The sequence below is a fragment of the Protomyctophum bolini genome, assembly GCF_963924005.1.
Source record: "Protomyctophum bolini genome assembly, chromosome: 15".
In the NCBI taxonomy this organism is placed as follows: Eukaryota; Metazoa; Chordata; class Actinopteri; order Myctophiformes; family Myctophidae; genus Protomyctophum; species Protomyctophum bolini.
In genome coordinates, this window is record NC_137876.1 from 42,285,241 (window position 1) to 42,305,563 (window position 20,323).

The 20,323-nt window shown below is 40.6% G+C and overlaps 1 long non-coding RNA gene across 1 annotated transcript; it reads right to left on the reverse strand.

Moving 5' to 3' along the window:
• Positions 1-9,094: 9,094 nt before the first annotated feature.
• LOC308330190 lies at positions 9,095-11,811 on the reverse strand. The gene is made up of 3 exons (XR_013965470.1): positions 11,769-11,811; positions 10,605-10,712; positions 9,095-9,228 (listed from the first exon to the last, which is right to left on the reverse strand). It is a non-coding gene; the product is annotated as an uncharacterized lncRNA (long non-coding RNA).
• Between the last annotated feature and the right edge of the window lie 8,512 nt (positions 11,812-20,323).

The following is a 20,323-nucleotide window of genomic DNA, read 5'->3' on the forward strand; positions in this document are numbered from 1 at the left end:
GCTGGTCAAAGTCATCTTCACACACTGAGACCCACGACTGGTTAGACTGCACCTCCACTCTGCCTGAACACACACTGGTCCCATTCACCAACCTCACTGACTCTGGAGAGAGAGAGACAGAGAGAGAGAGAGAGAGAGAGAGAGAGAGAGAGATCATTAATGAGAATCATTTGAATAGAATGAAGGCGTGAACGAAGTATGCCATTGTTACAGGAGGCTATTGATCTGTTATCAGCTAGGCAAAGCAGTAACCATGCAGTGGGAAATCAGCTTTTGATGGGCACAGTCTAAGATGAAATAAATATCACTTTTGTGGGGCAGGTTGTCGCAGACCCCCAGTGAATGGGCTCCAATTTTGACAACCCGTGCCCTGCACGGTCCATAGACCGTCCATGCAGTCACCAGCGATTATATCAGAATACAAACCAGACCCGCCCCACCCGTCATATTAGGGACCCGTTGTAAGCCCTGTTACCCGTGATTACATAAATAGCCTACAGCCAGTCACTCAATTTAAAACTGTTAAAATGCTTTTAACACAAGACAGCAGCCGTCAACAATAGCGGTACATTCAGTGGTCAAGTTCATTCATAAATCTACATGTCAAGTGAAGAACGGAGGAGTGAGCTTTCCATATAGCCACACGCCAGAACGTGCATACATGCAGTACGAACGTGTCGTTGTTTGCATTGTCAGATGATTTTTATTTGAAGGTTAAACAGGATGATAAATGTGTTTTTGTGAGTTAAGTCAACTGACCGGCGTGCTGTGTTAAGTTACGTGCTAGTGCTATGAGGATGATATCCCAAAGCATCCCTCCCGCTCATAAAACATATGTTGGACTTGGGCCGTAAATTAAAGCCCTTTATAAGTTTGCAGCATGTGTGTGTGTGTGTGTGTGTGTGTGTGTGTGTGTGTGTGTGTGTGTGTGTGTGTTGTGGTGTTCACTGTGTGGCAGTGTCTGGCCAGCAGCTACGATCCGAATCTCTGGTGTTTACACAGAAACGCTAATAAACAACTTAAATGTTAAAAACAGGCGTTGTGGTTGTGTATAATGGTCAATGCCCGTGTGCAGAGCAATTGCTCAAGCCACTGAGGAGAACCATCCAGAACAGACAGCAGTGACTGCCTGACTGACCGGTTTCCTTATTATAGTAGGATAGGATAGTGAAGGTAGCACATCGCAACATGTTGTGAACTTGTAGATCTGCTATTTCCACTGTATTTGAAAGTGCATTTAAGTGGTTAAACTTTTCCCTTCCTAGAGAGTAATAGTATACAAAAATAGAAGTACTTAAGTAATAGTACTCAATACATGTAAGCATACTTTGCTACTGTCCACCACTGTGCATAACAGACACGGACATAAGTTTCAACAAAGACACAGACAGACAGACAGACAGACAGACAGACAGACAGACAGACAGACAGACAGACAGACAGACAGACAGACAGACCAATTAAATGAACTGTACAGATTACAGTCATTGCTGAAGTGATTGTTAGTGTTACCTGAACAGAATACCTCCAGGACCATTTGGGAAGTATCAGACGTCTTTGTTCCACACTCCCTCAGTGAAGATTCAGAACCATCACACGACACTGTCATCTTCCATACCGGTTGTGTTGAAGCATAACTCCATCGTGTTGAAACAGCAGAGCCACACTCCATCTGCCTACACACTACAGAGGATGACTGCAGGTTCCAGTCAGACCGACCATCCACAGGTTTCCAGTCTCCCTGGTGTTGCGTCTCAAGTCTACCAGTACACTTACTGCTTCCTCCCACCAGCCTGACAGGCTCTGTACAGAGACAAGGGAGTAAGTAGTAAAACAACGTTTTATTTCATAAAATACTAAAGGTGTCGTTATCTCAGAGAGTTCAGTGTCTTTTTGAATATCTTCAATATATTTAAGTTGATACTTTTTGAGTGGTGCAACCACTCCTACAACCAGCAATGACATTAATGAGCACGAGAATGAGTACCAGTAGGGGCGCTGTTGTGCCAGAAACAGAGAGAGAGTGCTGCAGTTGCCTGCTAATGAGAGAGAGAGGGGGGGGGGGGGGGAGTTGCACCACTCAGTTCACACGGGTGTGATTTTTTTCTCATGTATCTATAGTAAAATGTAACCTTTGTCCTTTTTTTGTCCAGCTATGTCCAGCTTTGAGTGTTTACACAAACATTAGATACAAAAGTGCGTAAACCCAAACATTGAGGACAAAAGTGTGTAAACACAAACATTGAGGACAAATGTGAGGACGCAAATTGTAATTGGCCGGAATGTGATGATGTATGATGATAAGAGCGCCCCTCACTTACACACGGGTGTGATTTTTATTATTACCTGAGCAGGTGAGTCCAACAGTCTTGTCAGGTGAGCAGGTGGTGTTTCTAGTCGAGTCTGAGGTTCTACAGTCCAGGAGAACAGACTCACTGCCTTCACACTGGAACCCTTTGGTTGAGCTAAAAATGGATCCCAGACAAAGACACCGACCCTAGTGTGTCTGTCTGTGCATGTGTGTATACTGTATGTGCAATGTGTTTAGTGTGTGCACCATGTGTGTTAGCATGTGTATGTCAGTATTTCATAAGCCACCCACCTTTGTGATACAGCTCTTACGTATAAAACTCAGATCGGGTTCAGTGTGTCTCTGATGACATGACATGAGAGAGAGAGAGATTTAATTAAAATAAGCTCTTGGTCTATCTATAATCTATGATGATTTGTAATCTTTGTTTACCTGTTGTTGTTGTTACTGTGTTGTGTGTTTGTTCAGCCTGGAGAGCTGAAGGGAAACAAATAACACAATCAATTAGCTTCACAACAGATAACGTGTATTGTCTCTATTACTACATTGTCTCCACCAGGTCAGGCGTTACATTTCGACCCGTAACCCTTGAATCAAAGGTCGTACAATCACTGACATTCCCTGGATTCCTTGGATCATGACAACTATCCACACAGTCAATGCCCACCTCAGAATGAGTATCAGAATCAGATGGGAACTCGCGCAGAAAGTTTCAAACACCCAGTTCTCTTTTCTCATTGGACAATATTTCCCCCCAGCAATGGGATCCACGCAAGACGTTAACGTCACCAAAGGCCAGCTAGCTGGCCCTGGCACTTCAAAGAAGAGCAGGGAAAACTTGAAATCGGATTGGCTAAGGAACCTGTCAATCTCTATATTGCTCCCATTCATTTCAACAGCAAGGGGATTCAGTGGAGTTTATGAAGGCCTTACCCGGAGACAACAAAAGGAAATAATCCCATTGGATTATTGTACCTGCACAGAATGGAAGAAGAGCATTGTATTGGTGGATATCTGCTTTGTGCCTGTTCCTGGAATATAGCTATTTTAACTAACTTTTGTTTCACTACCGTGAACAATCCTCAAATATAAGTGTGTCAGGAACAAAGTTCCTGATGCACTTCATATTTGACGATTGTTCACGGTACATTACGGTATAGTATTACTTCATAGCATGTATATATAGTTAAAACAGCCACCATCAAACAGTATAGGCTACAGTGAGTACAAAAAATCTCTGCTGTGTGTCGTTAAAGGACATTTATTATCACCTGGCTTTCAGACAGAAGTATCCTACATAAGCTGATGTCTTACCAGGTAAACCGTGATGGCATGAGGCCAGCTGCTGTGCAAGGTTACGACTGTTGTTGGACCAATCATCACTAAACTCGCAGGATGACATAAGTACCTAAAAATACCCTGAAAGATGTATTCTAATCGGCCACCAAGGGTTGCTACAAATGGAAATACAAATGTGACTATGCAGAGGCAAGGAAGCAACCCGGTGCTCAGGAGGTGTGCAGGTATACAAAATATTAAATTAGTAAAAAGGTGCTCCTGGATCAATCGGGATAACACATGTATGAAACGGACAAGACCGGTATAGGTCGAAGCATGTCGGTTTAATAAAGTTTTCCACCTTTTTAACTATTAAGTGTTCTCGGATCTCCGCTTTTTTCTACAAATGCACTGACTATAATTAATTGTTTAGTCCAAACATTACAACTCACAGGACATGTTTCATAACACTGTGTGTAAAGTTATTTTGTAATTGCCCAACAGGGGAAGCCATCAGTTATAAATGTGTGTGTGCACTGTGCATGGACTTGACCGAAATGTGGCCTTAAACCCATTCAGGACGGGAACCCCTTTTGGTATTTCAAGCATTATGTTGTACTTTAGCTATTGAAAAATAGCATATCTACAAGCTCATATGCGCGGCACCGAATGCTGGGCTATACGAGCTTGTAGATCTGCTAATTTTGAAAAATCGTGAAAATGTGGGTCAAATCTTTGAATATATATTCGTTCAGAACGTTTTTAACTCAAATCTTTGCTTCTGGGGGGTCCCTGGAAAGACATATTTTCAGATGGGGGTACATGGCGAAATACAGATAATTCTGGGGGTCCTTGACCTGAAAAATGTTGAGCACCACTGACATAGAAACACAGGTTTTACAGAAAACTTTTAGGATTTAGAAGCCATTTGTTTTTAATTGTTTACATTAGTAGGCTATTTTTTTTTTTTTTTTTTTTTTTTTACATTGTTTGTATGGTCTGTTGGATGTTGGTTGTTTTAAAATGGACCTCCATTTAATTTTTACCAATATATTGTACTCAAAAAGGACTCATAGCACGACACAGAGTGCCGCACGCTATGAGCTTGTAGATCTGCTATTTTTGAAAAATCGTGAAAATGTGGTGCAAATCTTTGACTATAATTATATTCTTTCAAAGTGAACATTTTTAATTCAAATATTTGGAACAACATATTTTCAGATGGGAGTCCACGGCCAAATGCATATTATTCTGGGGGTCCTTGACATGAAAAGGTTTGAGCACCACTGTCATACAGAAACAGGATTTTAAGAAACTGTCATGAATTAGAAGACATTTGTAGTTATATATTTAATGCAGGTGTCAGAAACAGTTAAAGGACATTGGAGTACAAAGTAATAAGTGTAATCAGTGTAAACACATGTAGTAAGATGTGTTTCAGTCTCTGAGTATCTACTCACAGCAGTCTGCAGGTTCGTCTGAGCCGTCCCCACAGTCATCTGCCGTGTCACACTTCCACCACAACGGAATGCACTTGTAGTTCTTACAAGCAAACTGACGGGAGAGACGAAACACATCTTTAGAACTAGAACTGCACTCTGCCGAGTGCATACTTGCTTGTTGCACACTAGTAGGCCATAAATGGCCTACTAGTGCGCAAGCAGAGCGCGCAAGTACTTTCGAGAGAGAAAGTAGTCTGCGTAGTCAGTTCTGTAGAAAAATTCTCTTCTCTGAAATGGTATGGATTTCTGTCCTTTATCCTAAAGTTCTGTTTGGTTTAGTTAGTTATATACTACAACGACGTTAAGCTTAATGGTTAACTTTTTGACATTTGCGTGATTTTTATACAATCCAGAAACATAATGTTGTATGACTTACGTCATCAGAAATGGTCATCTGTGTAATCTGGTCCCACCAGATACCACATTACGTCATCGTTGAGAGCTGGGACCAGAGTACATGGTGTGTATATGTATGACTAGCTCTCAGTGATGACGTAAGAGAAATGGTCATCTGTGTAATCTGGTCCCACCAGATACCACATTACGTCATCGTTGAGAGCTGGGACCAGAGTACACGGTGTGTATATGTATGACTAGCTCTCAGTGATGACGTAAGAGATATGGTCATCTGTGTAGTCTGGTCCCAGCAGACCAGGCACAGATTTACAAATTACAAATCACATTACAACTACATACAGAGTATGTAGTTATAATTTGATTAGCAGTATACTGTGGTTACTTGGTTCCAAAAAGTGAAGCCAAGTTTTTTTCAACCGTAAGTCTGTGCCTGGTTTGCTGGGACCAGTTACAACATTACGTCATCGTTGAGAACTGGGACCAGTTACATACGTATACACACCATGTACTCTGGTCCCAGTTCTCAACGATGACATAATGTTGTAACTGGTCCCAGCAAACCAGGCACAGACTTACGGTTGAAAAAAACTTGGCTTCACTTTGAAGAGACCAAGCGAAATGATTACTTGCGCGCTCTGCTTGCGCAAGTAATGACTATCGACAGCAGACACGAGACCTATAAAGACATAAACGCGTATAACACAAGTGAACTGGAGGTGAATCACCTGGCTAGCAGTGCAGCTGGACATGCACTGCTTGTTGTCCGCTGCCAAGTAGAAGTAGGTGGGACAGGAACACTTGTAGCCTCCTCCAGGTGAGAGCAGACACAGGTTACTGCATCCTCCATTGTTGGTCTGACACGGATGAGCAGACACTGCAGAAAAACATGTACACATGTAATGAATATGAGAGCCCTGAATACTACTACTATACTACTATGATACAATACTACTACTACTACTACTATTATGTTACAATACTGTTTAGGGGTGCACAGTTATGAAATTATAATGACCGATATCCGATCTCCCATTATTTGCAGGGTCATATCTGCCAATACCAAATCTGACCAATTCCGATATTATACAGAGGGCCACAATGGAAACAAGCCTATAGGTCCTCTAGGGGCTTAGTTGGCTCAAAGCCAATCAATACATAGACTATACTCTTTTTCCAAGTGTGAATGAATGAATGAATTCAATGTAGAATTTTTAATTTATTTTGCTGGTGTAAACCGATGAAATGATCTGGATTATTTTGAGACCGATCCGATACCAATATGGCATTTTTATGGCCGATGTGGCCAATTCCGATTATACTATACTAATACTATTACTACTACTATGTCACAATATGACTATTATTATTGTTGCTGTTGTTGTTGTTGTTATTATTATGGGGTGTATTTATACTGTATACGACGTAATGCTTTTCAAAACAGATCAGATAATAATACAATGATAGACAGTTAATAGAAGTCATAAAACATTATGCAGAGTCATAATGAGAGTGTTGTGTACAGTAGGTGGTACAGACCCTCAGGTTGTTGATATGGGTGGTAGATCTGGATGTCCCATGGATCGTTCAGGTATCTGATGAGTGTGGTGGGGTTGGTTCCCTGAGTCTTGTGAGCTCTGGAGATGGACCTGGAGCTGGAGCTCCAGTAGATGTACTCCTCAAACAGGGTAATACCAAAGATATCACCCTGACTCAGAACTACAGAAACACAAAACCAAAAGTGTCAGAATATTATGAAATAGCAATAAGACTATTTATAATAAGATATACAATGTTTTAGTAAAGTGTACTCTGAAGTAAATCATGTTCTTACTGCTTTAATTACTTTTTCTTCCACTATACTCATGGACAACATTTACAAAAGCTGTTCTTGAACACAGTCAAATCTGGAGCATTCCTTTAACACAGAGTGTAAAATGGACCTGGAATCGTGTAATTACAGTGTCAAAATGTTGCCCACAATAAATATGTATATAGTGTGTGTGTGTGTGTGTGTGTGTGTGTGTGTGTGTGTGTGTGTGTGTGTGTGTGTGTGTGTGTGTGTGCGAGTGCATGTGAGCGTAGGTGTGTGCTTGCGCGTATGTGCGTGCTTACATACGTGGCTGCGGGCATGCGCGCGTGCGTGAGTGTGTGGCTGCGTGTGTGTGTGCATGTGTGTGCGTCTGTGTGCATGTGTGTGCATGTGTGTGTACGTGTGTGTGTGTGTGTGTGTGTGTGTGTGTGTGTGCGCATGCATGCATGAATTATGCCTTACATACTTAACTGCACACCGGTGTCACTCACCATAATAGCAGATCTACAAGCTCACAACGCGTCGCATTGTGAGCCTGTATAGATCAGCTATATTTGGCTCTATGATTTGTGTTGACCAAAATATTTGTAAAAATGGCATCCATGAATCCCCATACTAAGTGTGTGTGTGTGTGTGTGTGTGTGTGTGTGTGTGTGTGTGTGTGTGTGTGTGTGTGTGTGTGTGTGTGTGTGTGTGCGTGCGTGCGTGCGTGCACGTGCGTGCGTGTAACCTGTGTGTCTGTTGGTTCCATCCAGGTTGGCAATCTCAATGCTCATCCCCGTTCCGGTGCTCCAGTATATGTGATCATTGATGTAGTCTAACGTCAGGCCCACGGGCCTGGTGATCCCATCCTTCACTATGATGCTCCTGTTGGTGCCGTCCATCCCTATCCTCCCTATGTGGGGGTTGTTGCTGCCCCCGTCTGCCCAGTACAAGTAGCTGTCAGAGGAGACACTGTGTCAGGTCACTATTCACAACAAATCACACATACAGTACTGTCTGTACAGCAGTGGTTCTCAAACATTTTTGTCTCAGTGCACCTCGATCCGCAAAATAACGTTTTCGTCAACCGCACCCCTGAATTGCATTGTTACTTTATAGAACCTTTATGTCATTTTACGGTACGTAAACTAGTCATTTCCATGCAAATAACTTCATACTTGACGTTTACTTTAAACACTTCAGCATCCCTATTCTGGGGGGAACATACACCAAAAATAGCTGATCTACAAGCTCACACAACACGTCTCTGTGAGACGCGTTGTGTGAGCTTGTACGTAGATCGGATATATATATATACTCACACTCATGTGATACATCCTAGTCTTATACAAAAAAATAACTAATGTGACTTTTATTTAATTAGATCTGCAAGACTGTTATTTATGTTGTGTAGTAAACTAAACTAGACTCAGAGGACTAAAATAGGACTAAAACAAAATGCTGTGTTGTTCAAAAGACTAAGACTAAATCTTAAAAAATGTACACTGCATTAAGACTAAGACTAATATTTTGATATTTAGTCGACTAAGACAAAACAATTTCAGAAGACTAAAATAGGACTAAAACTAAATGGTGTTATTCAAAAGACTAAGACTAAATCAGAAATTGCTGTAAAAATGAACAGTGCTGCACAACAGTGCTGGTACAACAAATAAATATGATGCAATGTCATCCGTTTAGCTTTTAGATATAATTCAGCATTCTTGTATCTGTGGTGTTTCACAAGACGGTTGATAAAGTCAGTGTATACGGTTCATGATCACCACACCACAGTACACTTACCCGTAGCGTACATCCACAGCCATGGAGTCTGGGTAATACAGGCCGGTGTTGACCAGGACTGTTCGGTACGCTCCGTTTAGTTTGGACACCTCTATGGTGTCCTGCACAGTGTCACTCCAGTAGAGGTTTCCTCCCACCCAATCAACAGCCAGACCGCGTGGTGCACTGAGTGACGTGTGGAGGACCTGTCAATGAGACATACATTCACTCTGGATATACTCCACTGCGCAAAAAGCTTGGAATACGGATGTGTATATTACACGAAACTCCCGTTAATCTTTCCAACAAACAAAACCATATACTCCCGTATTGTACCATCACACCTGTATATTACCGTATATTACATGTATATGCCCGCTAAACTTGAGGTTTACGGGCAAAATACAGTTCCCGTAATTGCCCGTTAACTCCTCTTTTCACGCAGTGCTCACCACGTTTTATTGTTCTATTTGTAAGTCATTTGTTCAACATATTAATATCACAGGATATTGTAAAAAGTGTTCTAACTGCCACTACTCAACCTTTCTGCTTGTTTGCACAACTCTCAGCACTTAAGCCTTATTTCATAATTTGGCTTTTTGAAAATAGCAGGTCTATACATGCTATAAAGCTCACAATGCATTGTGACATGATGCGTTGTGAGCTTGTAGATCTGCTATTTTCTAACTATGTTGAATATTTTCAATAATGAATGTTATTATTTATAACATCATAACAATCTAAATCTACAAAGTAACTAGTAAGCAGTGGTGGACAAAGTACTCAAGCCCAGTATACTTGAGTCAAAGTATAGATACTCAACTACGTATACTGTAGATACGTAGTTGAGTATATATTACTCAACGTATAGCAAGTATACATTTATCTATAAATGTGTACTTGAGCTAAAGTACTGGCGTACTTGTAGCCTATACTGTATAATGTGTACATAAATAATTAGTATCAATGTATTGCTGTATTTAGACCCCCCCCAACACACACACACACACACACACACACACACACACACACACACACACACACACACACACACACACACACACACTCCCCCATCCGGCTCAAAACAATATCAATGGTAGTGAAAATAGCTGATCTACAAGCATCACAACGTGTCCTGATGCGACGCGGTGTGAGCTTATAGATCGTTAATTCAGAATGTACCTTTTACCTTCCTAGAAATGTAGTGGAGTCAAAAGTACAATATTACGTCTTTGGAATGCAGTGGATTGAAATACCAAAGTAAACCACACATACTCATAAATGTACACTACTAAAACAAAGTACCTCATTCATTACTGTCCACCACTGCAAGTAACTAAAGTAAAACGTACAAATATGCCTCTGAGATATAGTGGAGTACCAGGCCAGTATGTATTAGGAAATATAAATACTTGGGAAATTACACGTACCTTACAGTGTTTAATATGTACAGTACTTGAGTAAAAATGCTTAGTTACCACCACACTGTCTAACAACAGTGATATTACAAAGCATTTTGAATACAAGTATAACCATTTTCTGACATTATTTCACTTCCCATCTGTGTATTTGTCACACTGACCTGGACGTCACTGCCATTGATGTGCATACGACTGATCGTCTTGGTGTCTGTCCAATAGACCATCTGCTGCTCGTAGTCAAAGTCCAGAGCCCTCGCTCGATTCAAGTCCTGTCACAGCACAGCAGTTAGTTAGTTAGCAGTTAGTCTCTGACAGGTCGAATACATTCCGACATGTCAAAAGCAGTGTGTGTATTGTGTCAAATCCAAATCCTTTAATTATAGCACATTTAGCACAACCGAAATTGACCAAAGTGCTTCACAGGAAAGAAAAAAACATTTAGAGCAAATAACATTTAAAGCAATTTACTATTTACTATATAATTTAAGTAGAACCAGATACATGGCAAATGAGGCAAACATGATATGTACATGCACAATATAGGAATATATGAGCAAATTAAAATCAGATTACATTAAAATCCAGGGAGAAAATGTGCGTTTTTAGTAAGGATTTAATAATCTCCATGGATTGGGCAGCTCTAATAAAAGGGGGGAGGTTGTTCCACAGCTCTGGGGCCGCTTGTAGCTTGTAGATCTGCTATTTTTCAATAGCTAAAGTATAACATAATCCTTATAAACACCAAAAGGGGTTCCTTTCCTGAATGGGTTAAAAGTAAAAAATGTAGGATCTTAAAATCAATTATTTGTTTTATCGGGAGCCAATGGCGTGAAATCAGGACTGGTGTGATGTCGTCAAACTTTTTAGGTCCGGTGAGAAGGCGGACAGCAGCATTTTGGACTAATTGGAGTCTTCGGAGTGAGGATTGGTTGATGCCATAGTATTAGTACAAAAGTCCAGCCTTGAGGAGATGAAGGAGTGAATGACGATTTCAAATTGTTTGAGGGGGAGGCAGGGTTTAAGCTTGTTTTGACAACAGAGCTTATCTGTTTAAAAATATTATCGAAAATAATAGCAAGATTCTTTTGCGCCTGTGTTGATATTGGAAGTGAGGGGGGCCGAGGTTGTTGACAGGAGGGGTGGAGCCACTGGAGCGTTGTCCAAAGATGATGATTTACCTTTTATTGTCATTGAGATATAAGAGGTTTTCATCCATCCAGGTTTTAATATCGTCTATGCAGTTCATTAGGGGCTCAAATGTGTTATTGTTGGTGGATGTAAGCGTGTATAGTATGTGTTGTTACAGTATGTTCAATGGTTTTCACCTGTTTGAGCACAGTGTGGTTGGAGCCGTTCAAGTTCATCTTATTCAGTTCTTTGGAGTTGGTGAAGATGAGGAAGGGCTCCACATCTAGAGAAAATCACATTTATTTAGCGTAAAATGCAATGCTTAATTTGATTGTTTGGGAGAGACATATTCATGAACACAGCATCATTTATAAAACTACATACTGTAGAGATGAGAAAGCAATGTAAATATTAGAGTTACCAAGAATAATAATTTACAACCGTAGATTGTATTAGACCAAAAACGCACAATATTAGTACAGAAATAAACAGATACCTGTTCCTGCCATGTGACTTCAGACAAACAAACAATAAGCCAATACAACAATAGAAAATGCAAATAAAACCAAACTCTACTCTACTGTATGTTAACCCATTTAGGACTGAGACCAGATTCTTTTAAATCATGACAGTTTTCTGGGAAAAAAAAGTTTCTATGTCAGTGGTTTTCAAATTACAACAATTATATGTTATTGGCCGCCGAACCGCATCTGAAAATATGTTGTTCCAGGGACCCCCCCAGGAGCAAAGATATGACTTCAAAATGTTCGCTCTCAAATAATATATATTCAAAGATGTGCGCCAGATTTTCATGATTTTTCAAAAATAGCAGATCTACAATGTCTTAGGGTGGCACTCGGTGCCGCGCTATGAGCTTATAGATCTGCTATTTTTCAATAGAAGTTCAAAATTATGCTTAAAACACCAAAAGGGGTTCTCGTCCTGAATGAGACAAAAATAACAGTTACAAAGAGATTGACAAAAAGAGACAACAAAAAGATTAATAAATGAATTAAAATAACCAACTCAGACAGACATCTGACTCAGCCCTCCTAAGGTACTGCGTATAGCAGCAAACCAGATGGACGGACGGACGGACGGACAGACAGACAGACAGACAGACAGACAGACTAAACTATTTCACAGCGTTGGCCACTCGGCGTGGTGCGGCCTCTCTCTCTCTCTCTGACAGACAGACTGTACGCAGTTAAACCCATGAAGACCTGAGGCCGATTCTACAAATGTCTTCTAAACCCAAACTGTTTTCTGAAAAATGTCGGTGGTTCTCAAAAGTATTCATGTCAAGGACCCCCAAAAGCAGAGATGGGAAAAGTACTGACATTCTGTACTCGAGTAGAAGTACAAAGTAAAAAGTAAAAAACTACTTTGGTAAAAGTAGAAGTAGTCATTCAAATAATTACTCGAGTAAAAGTAAAAAAGTACAGGCTCTGAAATGTACTTTCTGAGTAAAAGTAAAAGTATTTTTACCGGATTTGCAAAGCCAACTGTAACCTCATACACGTCGAAGGCTATTAAACTAAAAAGATCCCCACCAAAAACACTGATTTGGCTGGTTGTGGTTGATCGTCTGATTCGTCTGGCTCGTCCTTCGTCGAGTCTGCAGTGTTGACCGTTTCAATGTCACTTTCCTCCTCAGTGTCGCTCATTTTTCTGCCTGGTTCGGTTCCGCAAATACGTGTAAACTATATCTCGTCTCATCTCACGATTAGATATGCATCTCGATGCACTGCCAGCGATACGATACTTTAGCGATACATGGAATCTCCTGGTGATATGATGCGATACGATTCACCCCTCTACCGATAACGATGCGATTTGATGGCGATTCATCACAATAGAAAGGATTTATATTAAAGCTCTATTAATTTCCCAAAACATGTAAAAATGCATTACATTTCAATGTAATTTATTGTTTTACTGTAGGTTAGTATTATAGCTCTGCATCTCAAACAACCCAACTTATAGAATTCTGTAAGTAAACAAAGGGTCTGTTCTCTGCTGGTTATTGTGGAATTGTTAGAATACTTATAAGCATAGGCTATAGTATAATTATTATATCTCAAAGGTCAATTTGAAGTTTTGACAAGAGATTAAAATGTAATAGCCTATCGTTCATCAATTAATGTTACCAACATATAAATAGAAAATAAACAAATAAACAAAACAAAAATTGTAGTGCTGTCAAACAAGTCTATGTCTAGTTTAATCTGCAACAGTTTTATAATATAATTGCCTATGTATAGTGGGGGTCCCTGCTTGATCTCTCACTCTCAGCTAAGTGGTCCTTGGCTTGACCTGAAAAACATTGAAGTCCCTGGCCTGCATGTATTATTAACGTTTTAAATACATAGCAGATGTACAAGCTCACAACGCGTCTCATCCACGCCCAGATGTGAGTTTGTGGATCTGTAATTTTAGGCGTGCGACACCGTCTTGCTGCAGAATATAAATACATAAGGCTTCTATCCCAGAGAACAGCAGGGGAAAGCTGGACAGTGGAAAGTTGTGAAACGGTTGTAAACGACTTTAAACGCAAGCAGTACACCCAGCTGTGGCGTTGTTGTTGTTGTTGTACACGTGTGTGCAGACTGCAGAAGCTTTCTTTAATTACAAATTGATGATCGCGACGCAGATTCGCATAGGAGAATCAGTGAGAACAGCTGTGGAGTGTGGATCATTACCAGCACGCAGAGCTACAGTGAAAGGTCAACTGATCGACGGACAAATTCGGATAGCTATAAAGCTAAAGGTGGTGCTTCTCTTGTTCTGTTAGTCGCGGGTGCTCTTTATAGTCAGTTTGTTGTCTCAGTCTCAACGTGTCTACTCTGCACGGTCGTACGGTAACTTCTGTTCACTGACTGTGTGTGCGGCTGTGCGCTGCCTGCGAGAGACCTTTTTCCCTTCCTTTTCTGATGGTACGTTCAATGCGCCTCGGAAACACAGGATAGGGTGAAATTTACCATGAAAAAAAGGTGCAACCATGGATTTTACCGTTGCAAGCACTCCACGAACGATGCATCGAGATTTCACCCGTCAGCAGTGAATGAACCACACTCGCATCGCGCACGTCTGTATTTCTAGATTCCTTGGTCTAATATTATTTTAATCGGTGTCATGCATTAAAATAAAAGTAACAAGCCTATTTTGAAAAGTACTCAGTAGAAAGTACTAGTACTTGTGTTAAAATGTAACGGATAAAAGTAAAAAGTCGTCCGAAAAATAAGTACTCAGTAAAGTACAGATACTCAAAAAAAGTACTTCGTTACAGTAACGAAGTACTTGTACTTCGTTACTTCCCATCTCTGCCCAAAAGTATGTTTAACTGGCATACTGTCATACTTTTTTTCAAAGCTATACGAGCCGGATTTACCTTGCAGAGGGCACCCGGGCTGGAGCAAATTTGAGGGCCCCCCTTAGGGAGCGCGGTGCAGGCCTGCGACCCGCGACCTGCAATTTTTTTGTGCTATTTTGTTTTCATTTTGGGGTACCCAGGCCCCTAAAAAGAGAGGCAGGCACACATTTCACTTGAATTGGATTTCAATACTTATTTTATAATAAAAACAAAATAATAATATATATATGTATATGTCACTCATTCTTGAGATGAGGGACAAAAGTGGAAAAAACATGTCCCACACATAAGAGCCTTATTTTATGTAAAAAATTAATTAATTCATAAAAATAAAAGCACTTGCAAAGTTAAGTGTAATACAGTTGTGTATTATTATGCCCTTAATTTCATTATAATTGTTTTCATATTCCATCTGAATTAGTTAAAAGCAGGCCCTGTACCCAAAAAGGCCTGTATTTAGCCTGTCCCCAGCAAGTGGCCACAATTTCAAACTGCCAAAAAAGTGTCTAATACTGTCACAATCACATAAATATACATACTAAATTAAAGTAGATTGTCAACAACATAGCAAATAATATACACAGTTAATTTTAATTTATATTTTCTATTAAATATCTCATATCAAATGTTCGTCCCACGTCTCCGTCAACTCCGTCAGGTTTTTTTAAAAGTCTTAAATTAATCAGAAAATATTGTCGACAGATTTAGCCTGAAGACTCCTTTTCCAAGTCCCATTTATATTTGTTGCAACAGTGGAGTACCTGGTCTGACAAGCATTCAATTGTTTGATATTTTAAACAAACAATGTTGATAACAATGTGGTCACAGCTTTTACATGTCAACTCCGTCAGGACATTATTATGATCTTTGTTAAGAATTCCAAAATAATGTTTATTATTTTAGTTTAGGGGTTAGGTTTAGCTAACAAAATTAATCAAAAACAAAATGGCTACATTGTACTAAAGAGGGTTAAGATGAAAACAAATGCCATTTTGTCAACTCCGTCAGACGTCAACTCCGTCAGATTTTGTGTCTGACGGAGTTGACGTGTATCTGACGGAGTTGACAAAAGTGTTCCTAAAACAATAAAATTATTGTTTTTGAATAATGGGCAGTATTCTAATTTGGCACACAGTTAGAGCATGCCTTAAGGAACATTTTTGGCTATGGGGCCATCACAGATTTGTCTCGTGGTGACCATGGCAGCCATATTACAAAAGAGCCGCCACCTGATGTTATTTTACAATAACTCAAGTTCTACACCACCTAGGATCTTGATTCTGGTGACTAAGACCTCATTTTCAAGGATGAGGGATACAGTGGTACAATTTAGACTTTCCCTGTGACCATGGCAGCCATTTTTCAAAATGGCCGCCACCTGCTGTTATTTTACAATAACTCAAGTTCTACACCACCTAGGATCTTGATTCTGGTGACTAATCATACATTTTCAAGGATGTGGGGTACATTGGTAATATTTAGATTTGTCCTGTGACCATAGCAGCCATTTTTTTTTTTCAAAATGGCCGCCACCTGCTGTTATTTTACAATAACTCAAGTTTTAGACCACCTAGGATCTTGATTTTGGCGACTAATCATACATTTTAAAAGATGAGAAATACAGTGGTACTATTTAGATTTGTCCTGTGACCATGGCAGCCATTGTTTTTCAAAATGACCACCAACCTGCTGTTATTTTACCAATAACTCAAGTTTTAGACCACCAAGGATCTTGATTCTGGCGACTAATCATTACATTTTCAAGGATGAACTTTCTCTGGGAGAGGTAAGGGCTTATTTCAGGTGCAGGTTGAGTTTCTACTGACAGGACATTAAAAGGAGGTGGGCTTTCTGGCCTTTGACTTGCCCCTTTCAGGTACAGATGCACAGTTTGACTTCACTGGCCACTGCAGGGAACTGTGGGGGAGAAACTTTGGTCTCTTGACACCCCGATTAGGTTCAGGGTTTTTTTTGGTGGAGACTTGCCTTTCATGACATCTTTGCTGCAGCAGTTGATCTCCTTACTGCCAGTGGTGGCACACTCTGGGTCTCTGGGGCATTGTATCTTGGTGGCCTCCTGCCAGTGTTTCTCCATCCTTCTCCTGAGCTCTGTGTTCTGGGGCTCTGTTATAGTCAACTTACATTGTCTTGGCTGGAGATTGCTTTCCTGCAGGGTCCAGCCCAGTCTTTGTGCAGATGGCTGCTGGCCCACCTGGAGGCCCCAACCTCACTTCTTCGGTTGGTGTGATTAGGTGGGGTGGTCTTCCCCAATCAGGATGAGGGGTTTGACCCTTTCAAACGGCAGTCTGGCCAAGTGTCTGTATTTAGTTGTGAGTTTAGATACAGGATACGATTGCTCACCCAGCCCCAGGTGACGAGGATGAGGTGAAGGCTCCTTTGATTTGGTAACATTGCTTTGGTTGACATGCTGGGGACACAGAGAAAGACACTGATGCCTTCAGTGTCTGCACATCCTGCCTGATGGTCCTGAAGCCAAATCTTCTGTCTTCAGTCTTTCCCTCACTGTTCACTGCTCACTGTTCACCTCACCAAATTTAGCCCAAGGAGTTTGACCCCTAGTTTGGCCATAGACCCCCTAGTTTGGCCATAGCCACTTGCCCAAATGTGCCGACATGTGCTGACCTCATCACATCTGTGATGATGGCTATGGCCGTTTTTAGCCAACGTAGTGTTTTTTGTGCAAAACTAATGCTTGGAATGGATCCAGAATCATGAAAAGCCCCTAGTTTGACATGCCACATGCTACTTAAAGCATAATGAAATTTAGAACATTTAGCCTTATATTGGTTGTTGATGGTACCCAACTTTCAGCAGCTGTCAAACATGCCCCTAGGGTGGTCAAATAGAAACCAATGTGGGATATGTTAGTAGACACCTTTACAAACATTGGTGAAGAAAATTCTTGGTAAGAAATGTATTCACAGATTTTATATTATTCTGATAATATTCCCTGAGTAAATTGGTAAAATAATACCAGGTCCACCATTTTTTAAAATGTCTACCATCCATGGTCACAGGATAAATCTAAATAGTACAACTGTATTCCTCACCCTTGAAAATGTATGATTAGTCACCAGAATCAAGATCCTAGGTGGTGTAGAACTTGAGTTATTGGGAAATAACAGAAAGTTGGCGGCCATTTTGAAAAATGGCTGCCATGTTCACAGGGCAAATCTAAATAGTACCACTGTATTCCTCATCCTTGAAAATGTGGGATTAGTCACCAGAATCAAGATCCTAGGTGGTCTAGAACCTAAATCAGTTAAACTTGTCAACTCCGTCAGATGTTCGTCAACTCCGTCAGACGTTCGTCCCGTGATGTTTTTGTTAATTTCCAAAGAAATAGAAAATTTGCTGTCAAATCTTTTGTGCTTATGTATTGAAACACCAACTGAAATGATACGTAATGATGATATATATTTTTTTTTACATGGTTTTCATGTTATAATATTGAAAATAAAGGTTGAAATGACGGTTTTGAGAAATTGGATATTTCATAATAGTGTGATATTGGAACAAAATAATATTAAAAGATTTGTATTACTTAACTTGATTACTGAAAGCCATTATAAGATAACTGAGGACTTTATATTATTGTTGAAATGATAAAATTCAATTAAAAGGGATTTTAGTGTGTCTGACGGAGTTGACATGAATCAGGTATTAAGTGCATAAATGTCCCATTTTAGAAAGAAATGTTATGCGAAAAACCTGTTCCTTCTCAAGATTGGTAGTTGAGACCTGTGTCTACAAATACATCTATTTGATTTGAATGTATCTTAAAAAAAAAAAAAATCCAGTTTGAAAAAGGTTTTGTCCCTTATCTCAAGAATGGGTGATATATATATTCTTTTTAATATTTTTCAGGGGCCACCCTAGTCGGGGGCCCCAGGCTGCAACCCACCCTAGTCCAACGGTAAGTCCGCCTCTGGCTATACGATCTCATAGCTCGGCCGCGCTATGAGCTTGTATAATCTATATAATCTATATGAGCTTGTATAATGCTATTCTTGGAATAGACAACCAGTGTGCTTTCAGTGCTTTGAGCTCCCACTGTTTCCTACCAGATGTGGACCTGCAGATGGTGGGGTCTTCAGGGCTGAGCTGGTAACCCTCCACACAGAGACAGTGGAAGCTGCCCTGTGTGTTGTTGCAGTGCTGGGTGCAGGAATAGCTGCTACACTCATCTGCGTCCACACACGTCTTCCCATCGTCCTTCAGACGGAAGCCGCTGGGACATGTGCACTGTAAGGAGACAGGAACAGAGCGTGATGCTGACCAGGTGTTTCATCAGTGTCTTGGTGGAATCTGTGTCAAATGGCGCTGTTGATTCCATACCTTGAAGCCTATCTTGAGGTCTTTACAGCTGAGCTGGGAGGAGCAGCCACTCAGCTCGCTGTTCAGACACTCGTTAACAGAGCAGCTGCTGAGCTCATCAGAGCCGTCGCCACAGTCGTCCTTGCCGTCACACAGCAATGTCTCCTGGACACAGTTCCCGTTGTGACAGACATAGGCTGGGTGATGATCACATTTCTTCTCTGTTGGAGTGGAAGAGCAATGGAAGCAGAGGAGGTTTAGATGAATGTGATTCTGATCGTGTAAAAGTTTACGACACAAAGTCTGCATTGCTGGAATGTATTTGGAGATGTTAGAGGTGCACTCATAGCTGTGTGTGTGTGTGTGTGTGTGTGTGTGTGTGTGTGTGTGTGTGTGTGTTGTCGATGCATTGTTTATTTTGACACATGAACTCGTCGCTGCCACACGGGTTTGCTGAGACACAGGAAGTAGTTGTTTAGGTCAATCCATTATTATAGAATAAGAGCAAAAAGCCAGTTCTATAGTTATGTCTATGGATGATGTTTGACGTTCTCTTATTAATGTATCTGTTTATTAATTTAATGTGTGACTGATATCTTCAATATCCTACCTTGTAATATAGAATAGTGTATTCTCTATTGTTTACATAAGACCTTGATGGAAACAATCCATCCAGTCCACTTTTTGTGTTTGACTGTACTCGTGCTGTTTGCATTTCTGTCTAATATTATTCAATCAATCAATCAATCAATCAATCAATCAATATTGATATATCTCTCCACAACATATAATATGTATAGGGAATGACCTCATGCACCTCACATGAGAGTATTTCTTTAAGACACACCAGTAGTTCTGACATGCACAGGTACAGTATGTACAGTATAAGAGACAGGAGTTTGACAGCCATCTATTCCACTAAACTGAGCAGCAAAGAGAGCGTGTGTGTGTGTGTGTGTGTGTGTGTGTGTGTGTGTGTGTGTGTGTGTGTGTGTGTGTGTGCGTGCGTGCGTGCGTGCGTGCGTGCGTGCGTGCGTGCGT